The sequence below is a fragment of the Pelodiscus sinensis genome, chromosome 1, assembly GCF_052426305.1.
Source record: "Pelodiscus sinensis isolate ZL-2025 chromosome 1, ASM5242630v1, whole genome shotgun sequence".
Lineage (NCBI taxonomy): Eukaryota > Metazoa > Chordata > Testudines > Trionychidae > Pelodiscus > Pelodiscus sinensis.
Window position 1 is genome coordinate 196,270,533 of NC_143052.1, and position 15,989 is coordinate 196,286,521.

The following is a 15,989-nucleotide window of genomic DNA, read 5'->3' on the forward strand; positions in this document are numbered from 1 at the left end:
TTAAGGAAATCATATGCAAATACTTGGAAGGTAATAAAGTGATAGGGAATAGCCAGCATGGGTTTGTGAAGAACAAGTCATGCAAAACTAATCTGATAGCTTTCTTTGATAGGATAACGAGCCTTGTGGATAAGGGAGAAGAGGTGGATGTCATATACCTAGACTTTAGTAAGGCATTTGATACAGTTTCGCATGATATTCTTATTGATAAACTAGGCAAATATAACTTAGATAGGGCCACGATAAGGTGGGTGCATAATTGGCTGGATAACCGTAGTCAGAGAGTTGTTGTTAACGGTGCTAAATCCTGCTGGAAAGGGATAACAAGTGGAGTTCCGCAAGGGTCTGTTTTGGGACCCGTACTGTTCAATATCTTCATCAATGATGTAGATATTGGGATAGAGAGTACGCTTATTAAGTTTGCAGATGATACCAAACTGGGTGGGGGTTGCAACTTCTTTGGAGGATAGGGACATAATTCAAAATGACCTTAGCAAGTTAGAGAAATGGTCAGAGGTAAACAGGATGAAGTTTAATAAAGAGAAATGCAAAGTGCTCCACTTAGGAAGGAACAATCAGTTCCATACATACAAAATGGGAAGTGACTGTCTAGGAAGGAGCATGGCGGAAAGGGATCTAGGGGTCATAGTGGACCACAAGCTGAATATGAGTCAACAGTGTGATGCTGTTGCAAAAAAAGCAAATATGATTCTAGGTTGTATCAACAGGTGTGTTATAAGCAAAACTCGTGAAGTCATTCTGCCACTCTACTCTGCACTAGTTAGGCCTCAGCTGGAGTACTGTGTCCAGTTCTGGGTGCCACATTTCAAGAAAGATGTGGAGAAATTGGAAAGGGTACAGAGAAGAGCGACAAGAATGATTAAAGGTCTAGAGAACATGACCTATGAAGCCAGGCTTCATGAACTGGGCTTGTTTAGATTGGAAAAAAGAAGATTATGGGGGGACATGATAGCGGTTTTCAAATATCTAAAAGGGTGTCACAAGGAGGAAGGAGAAAATTTGTTCCTCTTGGTTTCTGAGGACAGGACAAGGAGTAATGGGCTTAAAGTGCAGCAAGGGAGGTTTAGATTGGACATTAGGAAAAAATTCCTAACAGTCAGGGTGGTCAAATATTGGAATAAATTGCCAAAGGAGGTGGTGGAATCTCTCTCTCTGGAGATATTTAAGAACAGGTTAGATAGACATCAGGGATGGTGTAGACGGAGCTTGGTCCTGCCTTGAGGGCGGGGGGCTGGACTCGATGACCTCTCGAGGTCCCTTCCAGTCCTATAATTCTATAATTCTATGATTCTATGCCCTAAGATACAAAACTCCAGCTAAATGAGCACTGCAGAAGGTCTATGGGAGAAACTCTCCCATTGAATTCCCTTACTCCTTGCAAACCAATGGAATACCGGAGTTAATGAGTGTGCCATCAGTAGTCGATTTAGCAGGTTCTTACTAGACCCACTAACTCAAACCCAAGGAGATCGATCTCCTCACCATCAATCTCCTGCTTCTCTCTTACAACTGGTCTATGGAGTTTAGTTTGGGACATGTTGTCAGATCAGTGTAAAGAAGCTAGCACTCTACAGCTTCTTTTATCCTTGTTCTGTGGATAGATGAAGGGCTTTAATCTCCGTGGCTCACCAATCAAAGTGCCTGTTACCTGCACAAAATTCACTAACAATAGAATAACAAGGCAGACAAGGAAAATAAGCTGTCTGCCTCATCTTAATTTTATAACAAAGCAAATTACTTTGGATTAAAAATGATAAAAATTGATGATTAAAACTGTGGCAACTAATCTCTGTAAACTGTAGTAAGAATCCTAAAGTAGAGGCAATTTGGCCCAATTTGCAAATTTGGACATTTAAATATAAACACCTAAATATTCATTTTGGCACACATTTAGAGGTGTCTATGTTTAAAACAGTCAGAAATAAATATCTATATTTATGTGCAAGGCAGCATCTTCTAAAACACCAGACTGTAACACTGATAAGCATGAAAACTATTTGGTTAGGAAGAAGAAAGAAGTGATTAAAAGGGAATAAATTGGTATCCTTTCATGATAGTTTGAAGTTAACCCATCCTCAGTTTTCTATCTACATAACCTGCAAAAGACTACTGTCTCTCACAACAGTGATTCACCTGGGGAAGAGAAGTGGGGGTCAATGTGAAGAGATAGACATTTCTGATGAAGGCATTAGAAATGGCCCTAGTTTTATGTCCTGCAAAATCTTTACATATGTACCGTACAAACAGAGCATGATTGCTTGAATGACAAGAAAAGCAAATACACATTATACCAAATGGCTTATTTTATTGTCACATGCATTGTTAACCATAATTACTCTCAGCTTTTTCTACAACCAATAATGCATTGAAAACATTTTATTCATATTTGCACTATACTAAAAACCAATGAAAATGTATATTGTGTACTTTTAAAGTCTGTGGTTCATCTGAGTTCTTTGATGATTGCTTTTAATTTTTGAGAAATTATAGGTTTCAAATAACCTTCAGTATTCCAGACAAACTCCTGTGTTCTTTAGTTGACTGTATTGTGGAAGCCCAGGATATTAACATGAGTAGCATGAAGAGACCTACTCAGAGTAAATATAATCACTACCTAGACTTACTGTTCATAGTCACCTGATGGCTGGATAATTATTCACAGAATTAAAACAATATAAACCTGCCCCACTTCCAACCCCTCACCTCAAGTATCTGCAATTCTCTGCTTACTTCTGCAGTGGGATTAGTGCTTTGCTGTCCATTTTCTATTGGATTCTAAATTGGTCCTGTGTCAAATACTTGAGCCCCTCTGTGAGAGATGTAGCCTCATTGTGACATCATGCTCCTGCCAATCACTGCCAGTTAAAAGCACCCTGTACACAGCCCCGTCAGGCTCTGCAGCAAACTGACGCAAATCAAACGCTTCCAGCTATCTGTGCAGCTGCCACCGCGTGCTCTGACTGTAGCCCCTTAATTCCACTGAGGAGCAGGAGGGGGCTTAGTCTGTTCCATTATGGCCTGGTATTTTAGATAATCAGCCTACTCTTTAAACTACAGCCGCTATGGCATGCAGAGCACTTACCTAGGTCAAGGAGAAACTGTTCTTTCTCACGGCTACCGGTGGAAAGATAAATGGTGCACCGGTGAACAGCTCATCTAACTGTCTCTCACGCCACACAGTATATTCTTCCTCACTACACACAGCAGGGGTTTGTTTGTTGTATTTAAAACCAGACACCTGTCTTTGGAGCTTCCGTTTTGAAATCATATGACATATGAGAAGAGGCAAACTATATCTAATGACTACGGAGACGGGAAAGCATCACAAAAATGTCTGAAAAAAGATGCCTGAGAACTGTGGAACTTCAACAAAAATACTGTACAGAAAAAGGTTCTGTTCATTTGTCTGGCCAAGTGCATATCACAGTCTGGGATCAGGGGCTGAGCCTACCCTCCAAGGTCAAGTCTGCACTACAGACTTCTGGCAGCACAGCTGTGTCGGTGATGGCTGTGCAGAGATGTGATCCCAGAACCAGCCCAGCTGTGCTGACAGAAGCCCCTAAAGCGGAGATGCAACTTTACTGGCAAAGCTGTGCTTTTACCATCATAGCTTATTTCATTTGTGTAGGAGAAGGGGTCCGGGGGGGGGGGGGGGAGATTAAATGCACAGCCTTGCCGATATACTATTCCTTTTCTGGTAAAGAACTCCTAATATAGACATGGCTAAGATTGTGGGGAAGTTGGAAAGGAGGGGCAGCAGAAACTGCAGGAGTAAAGCATTCAAGTAAGAGCAACACATCCTGTGGCTTGTTCTCCATTTTCTTCCTTACCAAGTATTTTGATTAAATCATGAACTGCTATCTTAGCACTACCAGAAGGGCCACTACAACCTGGAATTTGTCAGCATTAGAAATCTTGTTTTTAATGGGGCTTATAAACTGTCTGTTTGAAACTGTAACAGCAGAAAATCAGTACAAGTACAATTTCTTTCTTTCTTTCTTTCTGTTGGTTCAGCTGTTTGCATTTACAGACTGGCAAAAACAAACCCAACACATAGTACAAAACTCAAAGCTGAACCAGAAATAGCAACAGGACAGTCAGCTAGATTGTTTTCTTTAATCTTACTTGCACCTTTGTTTATGAAAGAGGAAGCTGTATATGCAAGTTGGTGGTCCTCGCTCTTATCATTTTGGAGGAATTCTTGATCAAACAGACAGACAAACAGACAAGTTCTCTAAAATATATAGTAGGTGGTGGCTTGTATTGCTATACATACATGGCAAAATTCTGCTCACCCCACTTGCGTGAGTTGCTCCATTGACTTCAGAAGAAGTCAATTCCAACTGCATTCAAAGGCAGTTGCAGGTACTCATCATTGGGCCCTTTTACATTATGGTATTAAAGACAATCAATTTTACAGTAAGACTAAGTGATACTGTGCCGATATATAAGGGTAAAGAGAGCAGAAGACAGCTCTTGTGGGAATTAGAATGATGATTGCTCTAACATTTTTGTAGGACTGCTCTAAACTTACCCCACATATGGCATTTATGTATATGTGTTGTTTGCACCTAATTTAAATCAACATTCATTCTGAAAGTGTCGTGAGGTATCTCTAATGCACGTCCATATAAAAGCAAATTCCATGTTATGTCAACACTGTGTGGATATCCCATGTATTCTATAAAGCTGCCATTAGTATAGTTCCATGAGCATTTTAGGAAGCCTGAAGGAGCCATTGATCTGCTACATCCCCTGTGACTAGTGGATCTTTCAGTAGCACTGCTGCCCGGGGAGTAGAAAGAGAGGACTAAGCAAATAACAGCACATCCACTGTCATAATATGGGAAACAATATGGTTCAGGATACCAACTCAATTACATGGGTCCTCTGGCCAAACCATCCTCTCCACTGAGGTGGAACATGGAACCTTATGGATGAAATAGCAACCCCACAACTGCAGCCATGGTAATAGTGCTGGTGCTACATGTCCTAATGGGGGAGGAGTCTGTTCTCTAAACACTCGACAAATCTCTCTCTGGGTATGTCTACACTACCCTCCTAGTTCGAACTAGGAGGGTAATGTATGCATACCGCACTTGCTAATGAAGCCCGGGATTTGAATTTCCCGGGCTTCATTAGCATAAGCGGGGAGCCGCCATTTTTAAATCCCCGCTGCTTCGAACCCCGTGTAGCGCGGCTACACGGGGCTCGAACTAGGTAGTTCGGACTAGGGTGCCTATTCCGAACTACCGGTACACCTCATTTCACGAGGAGTAACGGTAGTTCGGAATAGGACCCTAGTCCGAACTACCTAGTTCGAGCCCCGTGTAGCCGCGCTACACGGGGTTCGAAGCAGCGGGGATTTAAAAATGGCGGCTCCCCGCTTATGCTAATGAAGCCCGGGAAATTCAAATCCCGGGCTTCATTAGCAAGTGCGGTATGCATACATTACCCCGCTAGTTCGAACTAGCGGGGTAGTGTAGACATACCCTCTCTGACTATGCCCATTGGCCAGGATCCAGTCTATAATAATAAGACATTTAAATCTTATTTGGTTAATATCATGCAAATACATAGGACTAGTCCACCTCCCACAGAAATTAATAGCAATACTGCCCCTAGGTCCAGGTGTACTATGGCACCAGCCTGTGTAATCTGTGCTGCAATAGCCATGCATTTGTTTGTCTGTTAATGAAATAATCCAAAGTCATCTTTGTAACTTATTGGTATGCTCTAAGATAGAGCACACTTTACTTTGGTCATCTTACAACCTTAAGATAGAAAGCTGGGATCCTGATTGCTGCTTATGTTTCAGAAATGCAGCCCAAGTTTTCATCAATCGTAATATTCTCCAAATGTCAGAAGGAGGGGAGGAGCAAGAAAATGGAAACAGATGAAAGCCAAAGCCACTAAGGGAAAGTTAATATGCTTGATAGGAAGCTGCACTTGTGGGCTCAGCAGTCTTTTAATACTGCATAGTCTCAGACTGGTTCTGTGCTAATGACAAGAAGGCTGGAATAGTAGTTTAAAACCAGGTGCTGAAACCAGGATTAATTTCCAAATCCCAAACTTGCTGCTGGTACTTTGTTTAAAACAAAGAAACAAACAAAATTAACCACCCCTCTCTTTCCACAAATTCACCAAATTTCCCTTTCACTGGGACTCTGCTGTAGTTAAACTTGTACCCTGTTTAACTCCATTCATCTGAAAAAGTGGGCTGTGCCCACAAAAGCTCATGATACCATTTACATGTTGTGTTAGTCTTTAAGGTGCTGCAAGACTATTTGTTGTTTTTGAAGTTTTTCCAGTGACAGACTAACTTGGCTACCCCTCTGAAGCTTCTGTACCCTCTTCATTGTTTCAAGATAGTATTGACAATTCTAGTGTCACTTCTTTGTTTTGCATCTCCAACTAGAAAAATGGACACTTGGTATTATTATCAAGCTTCCAAAAAGAGGACTTAAGTAACTGCTCAAATTGGAAAGGAGAAACACTTCTTTCCATCACAGGAAAAATCTTAGGTAAGATTGTGTTAAACAGTATGAAAGGAAAAGTGGATACCATTCTTTGTGAGGAATGATCTGGTTTTAGGCGAGGTCATTCATGACAGCTTAAGAAAACAGATGCTAAGAAGTTAGATGTGTTTCATTGTAAGTGCTTTCAGGGAATAGTAGGAGGAAGCTATGAGGAAAGAAAAATGAACAATGAGATCAGCAAATGGCTAAAGCAAGGTCTTGATCATCAATAATTTATAAGAGAAGACATCAATGGCAAGGGCATGTGTTACGAATGGATCATAAGTGATTACTGATTATTGCTCTCAGTTGGAAGCCAGAAAATCCAACCAGAAAGAGGGTAGACACTGGATGACTTGGAAGCATACGCTTACCTACAACACAGAACAAAATTATTTGAAATGGGAGGACTTAAGTCACATGGCAGCTGATGAGCAAGCAAGGAGAAGGTGGATAGCCCAATGTGCCAAAAAGCATGGGATCGACTAAGGTCTAAGGGTCAAAGGTCCTGCCCCAAAAATCAATACTATCTGTTGAAGGTAAGAACAACTGAATATAGTAGCATCAAGGGAGACCACAAAGGAACAGGCCTGCCCTTACAGGCATCTGCTAATGTGTAATGTAGTATATGGCCCACAAAATAGAGAAAAAATATAAGATTTCAGAGGGAACTAGCTTAATCATAGAAAGGTAGAGCTGAAGAGCCCTTGAAACGTAATCAAGTTCAGCTCTCTTGCCCTCCCCCTTGCTGTGGCTGGACCACATAAACCTAGACCATCCCTGACAGGTGTTTGTCCAACCTGTTCTTTAAAACCTCCAATGAGTGGGATTCCACAGCTGCCCTTGGAAGCCTGTTCCAAAGCTTATAGCTTAGAGTTAGGAGGATTTTTCTAACGTCTAACCTAAATCTCCCTGGCTACAGATTAAGATCATTACATCTTGCCCTACCTTCAGCGGATGTGGCGAACAATTGATCACAGTCGTCTTTGTAATAGGCCTTAACATATCTGAAGATTCTTATCAGATCCTCCTCGGTCTTCTTTCCTCAAGATTAAACATGCCCGTTTTCTTTGAAACTTTCCTCATAGGTCAGGTTTTCTAAATCTTTTATCATCTTTGTTGCTGTCTTTTAGATTCTCTCTAATTTGGTCACTTCTTTCTTAATGTGTGGTGCCCAGAATTGGACACAGTGGTCCAGCTGAGGACCCACCCATGCCAAATAGAACAGGAAGTTACTTCCCATGTATTCCCCTAAATGATATTAGCCTTTCTCGCAGCTATGCTAGATTGTTGACTCATATTTAATTTATGATCCACTATAGCCCCCAGAGCCAGTGTTCCCTGTAAACTGAGCACTTGGGTGGCCACCCAGGAGAAATTCAAATGATGCCCAGCTGATTATTAGAACACCCACAACCTCCCACAGCTGACAGCAAGTGTTTCTACTGGTGGTGCACATCTGCACATGCCTCAATGCCCATAACAAAATTTATTCTGCACATGGGTGAAAAAATTAGAGACCCTTTTCAGTAGCACAACCATCTAGCCAGTTAGTCCCTGTTTTGTAGCTGTGCAGTTGTTTTTGCCTTCTTAAGTGAAGTACTGTGCTCTTGTGTTCACTGAAATTCATCTTGTTGAATTCCGGCCAATTTTCCAATTTGTCAAGGCTATTTTGAAATCAAAGCCTATGTTCCAAACTTGTGGAAATCCCTCTAGCTTGCTGTCATCTAGAAATGTTATAAGCACAGTCTCCCCACTATTATCCAAGTTATCAATGAAAATATTAAATAGTGAAGTGAATTGAAACCCCCTGCAGAACTCCACTTAGATAAGCCCTTCCAGTCTGAGAGTGAAGCATTGATAACTTCTCTCTGAGTAGGGTCTTTCAACCAGTTGTGCACCCACTTTCCAGTAATTTCATCTCTATCCTATTTTCCTTGTTTGCTTATGATCAATAAGGCTTATGGGACTGTTTAGTAAGGCTTATGGGACTGTTTTGAAAGCCTTACTAAAATCAAGATATATCACATCTACTGCTTCCCCCCATATGTTAGGCCAGTAACTCTGACAAAGTAGAAAATAGATTGGTTTGGCATGATTTGTTCTTGACAAATCCATCCTATTATCTTCTAGGTGCTTACAAATTCTTGGTTTAGTTATTTCTTAACCTATATTTCTGTGGCAGGTTTACAGGTACTAGCACCGCTCCCCTTCTCCCCCCGGAGGAGGTTGAGGGGGGGCTCCGTGAACCTACTACCTTGGGTCTGTCCGGTGAGTCCCTAAGTAGGGTCTGTCTACGGTGGTAGTGAGCCCATGTCTGTCTATCCTCCAAGGCCTTTTAGGCACTGGGCTGCCAATTGTCTGGTTTTTGACTGGCATGCCTGCTCAAAAAGGGATCCTGACAGCTCTGTTCAGTACCGCTGACTGGGCCACTACAAGTCTGGTTGGCAGTGCACTGGGGCTACTGCAGGCTCCCTGCCTCCACTGACTTCATGCAAGTCCCAGAAGCAGCCAACATGTCCAGCTCCTAGATGCAAGGGTGGCCACGGGGGCTCCATGTGTTGCCTTTGCCCTGAGCATAGGCACCAGCTCCACAGCCCCATTGGCTGGAAACCTTGGCCAATAGAAACTGTGGAACTGACAACTGAAGATACAGGCAACAAGCAGTGTCACGGAGCCCTCTGGCCCCTCCAGCTAGGACCCTGATATGCCAGCTGCTTCTGGGAGCCACCTGAGGTAAGTGCTACCTGGCCAGAGCCTACATACTGAAACCTCTTCTGCACCCTAACTCTCTCCCAGCGCCCACACCCCAGACCCCTGCAACAATCCCGAACCCCCTCCTGCACTCTGAACCCCTTGGGCCTAGCCCAGAGTTTTTAAACTATTTTTAAAATCCTGTTTTTACACCACTTACTAATTTTATGGGTGAATGTAATGCTCTTGAATGTAACGAATTACTCCATGGCTATGTTTACGTTGCAGGCTTCTTGCGAAAGAACTGTTTTGCACAGAGTTCTTGTGCAAAAGGTCTTCCACAAGAGCACGACCACACTGCCATGTGCTTTTGCACAAGAGACGTGCTTTTGTGCAAGAGCGTCCATGGCAGTGTGGACGCTCTCTTGCACAAGAAAGCTCTGATGGTTATTTTAGCCATAGGGGTTTCTTGCGCAAGAAAATCATGTTGCCTGTCTACACTGCCTTCTTGTGGAAAGCTCTTGCACATGAGGGCTTATTCCTCATGGGGAGAGGAATAACTCTTCTGGAAGAAGCCCTGTTTTCCAACGCTGTACTGTAAATTTACTTGCACAAGAATACGCGTGCAGTGTAGACACCCGGCACGTTTTTGCGCAAGAACTTCTGTTCTTGCGCAAAAAGCCTGCTGTGTAGATGTAGCCCATTTGTCTGTCACTTCACTCCTTGCAGTCAGGTTTTCTCACGCACAGCACTGACAATATGACCTGCAACAGCTCTGCTCTTCAAATACCAGCCCTCATTTGAACAGTGTGTTTAGCCCTGTCAAACTGTTGTGTGTTGTATGTTTTATGATGTGAGAGTATCTGTTAGGGACTTTCCTTCTTCTATTTTTTTTTTAATCATAGTGTAGTGCCATCTGCTGGTATGGGAACCACCATCAGACAAAACAAAAGGAGGGTCTCCACCAGGTACCATGGCAGAGTGTTTAAAATCTCTAATAATAGGACCACATCCTTTTAAATTGTTCCTGCCTACTGCTTCTGCTTTAACTCACCACAAGAAGGGACAGTGATTTGTGTGTAAATCAAGGGTGCACTATGTTATTACAATCTGATTACAGAATGAATTATGCAGGGAAGGAACAGTACACTGTGAATGTAAAGTAAATCATCAGGTTTTGTAGTCATACCAGGAAAATTCAAGACATACTGTAGCTTCAAAGATGCAGACTGGTTAGGATGAAGTCCCCTAGTTTTAGTACTATCAGCAGGGATCCAACAGGATGATTCATTTTTGTATTTCTCCAAATATTTCTGCTGCCATTGAATAAATCAGGAAAAAGGGGGGGGGGGGTTATAGGGACAGTGCCAAGGATGACCAGCCCAAACTTTTAAATATCCAACAATTTTAAAGAATTGTACAAATGTATCTACTCAAAGCCATTTTCAAAAAACATTTTAAACACATTTTTCCTCATTTTTGTTTGGAAACTTGAAACCTATTGTCTTTACCGATGTGCACTGAAAACAGTCTTCTTTGGACTCACTCACTCATTTCCCTCCCCAAACCAAATAAGAAGCCTGTGAGGAGGGAGGAACAATTCAAAAAAACAATTACGAAAGTAATATGCCCTTTAAGATGTGAGCATGCCTTACCAAATAACTTTGTGATCATCTTGCAGTCACCTTTGTCCTTACTTTCTCCTTTATTATTTTTCTCTGTCACCCCTCACTTGTATCATATCAAATTTAGACTGCAAAAGCCTTTATGGGCAGAGACTTCATCAGTCCTGTTTTGAAGGCACCTATCACAGTTTGAGGTGCTTGAAGTAATAAATATTAAATTATTATTATTATCATCATTATTATTATTGCTACTACTACTATTGCTGCTACCACTATTATTAATAACAGAAGCTGCTATGCATAATCCAGCCTGACTGGATGGTAGCTAGCACAGTTCTCAAATGTGGAGTTTTTTGAATGGAACCTTTTTGTTTTTGTAGTCAAGTCAACTTTTGGCAAGTGAGTCTGTCTGATTATTTGCTGGCCCCTTTGTATTTGTAAATATAAAGTATTGTCATCATTACGTCTACAGCATGAGAGAGCCCATTAAAGTCCGTGAACAGAGAAGGCTCTAAGCAGAGCTGGAGTCTGCATTTTTGACATGCCTTTGCCAGTGAGTTTATGTGCCCTAGAAAGACATTATGCTTCCTCCAATGACAACTATTGTTCTTTGTTTGAATAACTGAAATAGTTCCATATCATATGGGCAATGAGGTCACAGTGGAATGTCAAAACACTTTGTTCATTTGAGGTTTGGGGAGTTTTTGTAGCCTGTTCCAGTTTCTAATTCTCATTACTCGGTTGCTTTTATAGGGTTAGTAGCCAAAGGAATTTAACCTTGTGCTGGGTCATAGAGTTGTGGGCTGCCTTTTTTAATAGTTTTGAAGTGACTCCTAAAAGCAATACTGTTGCAGGCTGACATTGCTCTATATGGTAGCTAAGCAAGTTGGATGATCAAAATAAAATGCTCAGCCTTGGAACCTAGCAATGGTACTCAACCGAGAACAAGGTTCTCAGACAAGGAAAGATGAATTTCCTAGATTCCAAATTGTCTTCTTCTTTCCTCCAAGCCAAAATAAGCTACTAGAGGTGGCAAGCAGCCTGGGCAAATGACACTTTCAACAATCCAAGTGTACAGTGGGATAACATACAAAGATTTGGTATGGAGTGGCTCAAAATAGGGGTTTGGAGGAAAGCTAAGGGAAAATACTACTTGGGCCTAGAATATGCTAAAAGGAAAACAATATGATTTAATGGGGCACAGCTGAAGACTAACAGATAGAACTTGTGGGATCCAGGCCTGATTCAACCATTGAATTGTGGTGACACATTGGATGAGGGACTTAACTATAGTTGAGGGACTAATTCACAATTAATAATTTATTCAACTAATTTTAGAACTTTTTTCTTTTCTCAGGCTGTTTGGGAGAAGATCAAATGTACTAACTAGTCGTCAAAATTGTTCAAATGTGGGTTCACTGAATAATTCTTGATCTGTAAATCAGTTGCAAGCAGTTCATTGTGAATACTTGCAGTCCTCAAAGGTTCCTGAAATCATGCATGCTTTGTGTTCTCTAACTGGATGACCCACGTGACTATACATTTTGTACTGAGATAGACAGTTTGAGATTCATGTTCAGTTAGTAGTGGGACACTTGAGACTGAAATTGGCTTTTCGTGAATATGTATCACTCACCCCCATGAATATCTGTGGAATACAGTCACAGAACAGCTACAAAGAAGGGAGTGAAGTGGGCAGCTATGCTACCTCCATCAGCTCTGTAGCAGCAGAAGATTCCCCAGAGAATCCCTCTACATGGGGAGTCAGGGAATCTCTGGCAAGTTTAAGGCCATTTTGTGCAGCATATGCAGTGTTTGGTGGCTTAAATGAACTAAACAATCCAGCCCACTCCAACTAAAACTAGCCACAAAGGAATTATGAGAACTATTTTCTTGGCAGAAAGCCACATTTGAAGTTCTCTCTGTATTAGACAATCTGTTCCTATTCTGTTTGGGCTGTGATCACTTCAGATCTCAAGTAGTTCAATTCCTAAATTGCTTCTCTTGTGCCCAATAGGCCATAGAGTTGGGAATGGGCATTCTCAAAGCCTGGAGTTTTCTACACAGGCTCAGGATGGGTCAGTACTTGGATAGGAGACCTCCAAAGGAAACCCATATGCTACTGCAGGAGCAAAATGCAGGACAATGTAGCACTTTAAAGACTAACAAGATGGTTTATTAGATGATGAGCTTTCGTGGGCCAGACCCACTTCCTCAGATCAAAGGAAGTGGGTCTGGCCCACGAAAGCTCATCATCTAATAAACCATCTTGTTAGTCTTTAAAGTGCTACATTGTCCTGCATTTTGCTTCAGCTACCCCAGACTAACACGGCTACATTTCTATCACTATGCTACTGCAGGAGTAACTGGTGATGGCAGTTCAGTAGGTGGCAGTCTTCCCTCTGAATCAGTTGTGAACCAAGGTCACAGCATCATGTTCAGGGATAGGGAAGGAGGGTGGGTACAGGAAGTAGAATTTTGAATCCCTACCTGGAGCACTATGAAGAACCATGCAGAGCTGAGTTTGTGCTGCTGTTTGTGGAATTAACCCTGCCATTCAAGATGAGGAGCAGTAAACCAACTCCTGCAGATTCCCTGGAGGTTAAAATACAGGCACTGGCTTCCTTAAAAGCCTCAGGCCCTGCTCCTTCCCTCAAGGCCTCACCACCAACATGTTTTCTCACCTCTGCTCTGCCCCACCTCTTCCACCCTCTTACCCAAGTGTGCCCCCATTCCTGCTCCTCCCCCTGTCCCACAATACTTCCTGCATGCTGCAAAACAGCTGGATGCAGTGTGTGGGAGGCACAGGGAGGGAGGGGGAAGAGTTGATCGGCAGGGCTGCCAGCAGGTGGGAAATGCTCGGAACACCCATGGAGTCAGAGCCTATGGGTTGAGATTTAAACTTAAGAGCCAGGAGATTGGGAGGAATGACAGAGAGGCAGAAGCCGGTGGAGGGGGCGAGGAGAAAGGGCCAGAAGAACAGATGTGATAGGGGACTTGGTGTTGGTAATTGTGGGAGAAGTCACAGCAGCATGTTGTAAAACTCCTGGTCTCATAATTGAGGAGACCTCTAGTGGTAAGAACAGTCTGAGAATGATAAGGATGGAGGCTGGGATAGAGGGAGTACATAGGCCAGTACACATAGAAAATGTTTACACTATAGATTTTTTGCTTCTTTGAGTCGCTCTTTCCTCCTAGTTTTCTTTGGCTGTTTTTTTTTTCACTGTGTTTTTCTTTCTTTCAGCATTTCTATCTTAGTCCTTAATTTTTTTTTCTCACCACTTGCTAATACTATAATGACTGTAACTACAGGGACTGGTAGGGTTGCCAGGTGTCTGGTTTTGAACCAGACAGTCCAATATTTAAGCTTTCTGTTTGGCAAACAAATTGAGAAAATATAAATGAGAAAATATAAATGTCCAGTATTTTCTTAATACGATGTAATGTAGATTGCAATGTAATGTCAAGTGTGTCCAGTATTTTTGTTGAAATCATCTGGCAACCCTAGGGACTGGGGCCGCACTGTCGTTGGCGCTGTATAAAAAATACAAAAGACCTTTCTTCCCACTGCTTTGGAAAACAACTTCCTGTTTGTTTTGTCATTGCACTGACCTCTTTTACCCTTTTCTTTCTGCAGGAAGGAACCTGAAGAAGTCATCCAATCCAGTTCCCTTCTGAAGCACGATGATTGCAGGAAAACCTAGATGATTCCAGGCAGGTGATTGTCCAGTCTGTGGTGGAAGACCTCCTGGAAATTTGACAATCTTCCATGGTACCCTTACAATTAGAAAGGATTTCCTAATATCTAACCTAAGGCTCCCTTATTCCTGATTAAGATCAATATTACTTCTCCTATAGCTAGTGGATATGTAGAACAATTGATTACCATTCTCTTTATAACAGCCCTTAACATAATTGAAAACTATTATCAGGTCCCACTTCACTCTTTTCTTAAGATTAATAAAGCTCACTTTTTTACCTTCCTTCATGAGATCAGGTTTTCTAAATCTTTTCTTGTTTTTGTTGCTTTGCTCTAGACTGTCTCCAATTAGTCCACAACGTCCTCATGTTGTGCCCAGAATCCAATACAGTATTCTAGTTGAGGCCTTACCAGTGTCAGTTATCTCCCATATCTTATAGGACTCTCAATTGTTAATAGAGTTCAAAATATCAGTCTTTATCACAGCTTCTGACTGAGCGTCTGCCCCGCATTGGCCCTTTAAGGGTTAAAACCCAGCCCTGGAGAGGGCTAATGTTGCGGAGCCAGCAGCTGTGGCTGAGATGAGCCGATTAGGACCCAGCTGAGGGGAGTATAAATAAAGGCTCCTGGAGGGATAGATAGAGACTCACGGTTGCTGTGGAGCAGGAGGGATCTAGCTACCAGGGAAGCTAGAGACTTCCTGGAGCACAGCACAGCAAGCTCGGCCAGCAAGCTCCCAGGCTGCAGAGCCTGAAGCAAGGCCTGAGGCTACTAAGGCTGCATAGAGGCAGCTGTGGTAGGCAGAGGCAGCAGGTCCACATCCCCTGGCCAATGATGAGTGTCCATTTCAGACTGCAGTGGGTCACTGAGGCAAAGTGGGCATAGAGAGTTGGGGGTTCCCAGAGGGGGAGGACCCCAGAATGTGGGGGGAGTGTGGTAGGGCAGTATCCAGGAAGGGTGCCACAATCTAGGAGGGATGTGGTTCCTAATACACAGTGGTTCAGAAAAAAACAGGTAACAGTGTGTGAGACACCATCTGAAAGGGGGTACTCCAGCATTGAAAAGCTAATTCCCAGAGTGTCCAGCAAGAGGCACCCGTGGCAGTGGGTCACACCCTGTTACCCAGCTCCATCACATGGTTGGTTCTTATTAAATTTGTGATCCCTCTAGCCTAAGATTCTTTTCAGCAGTATTACCGTCTAGCCAGTTATTCCCCTTGAAGATGTGCATTTGATTTTTCCTTCCAAAGTGAAATATTCTGCCCTTATCATTATTGAATTCTTTAAATGATAAAGGTAATTTTGAACCATAATCTTGTCCTCCAAAGTTGTTGTAACCTCTTCAGCTTGATATCACCTGCAAATTTCATAAGCATACTGTTCAACTTCATTATCCAAGTCATTAATGAAAATAGTGAATAGTATCAGACCC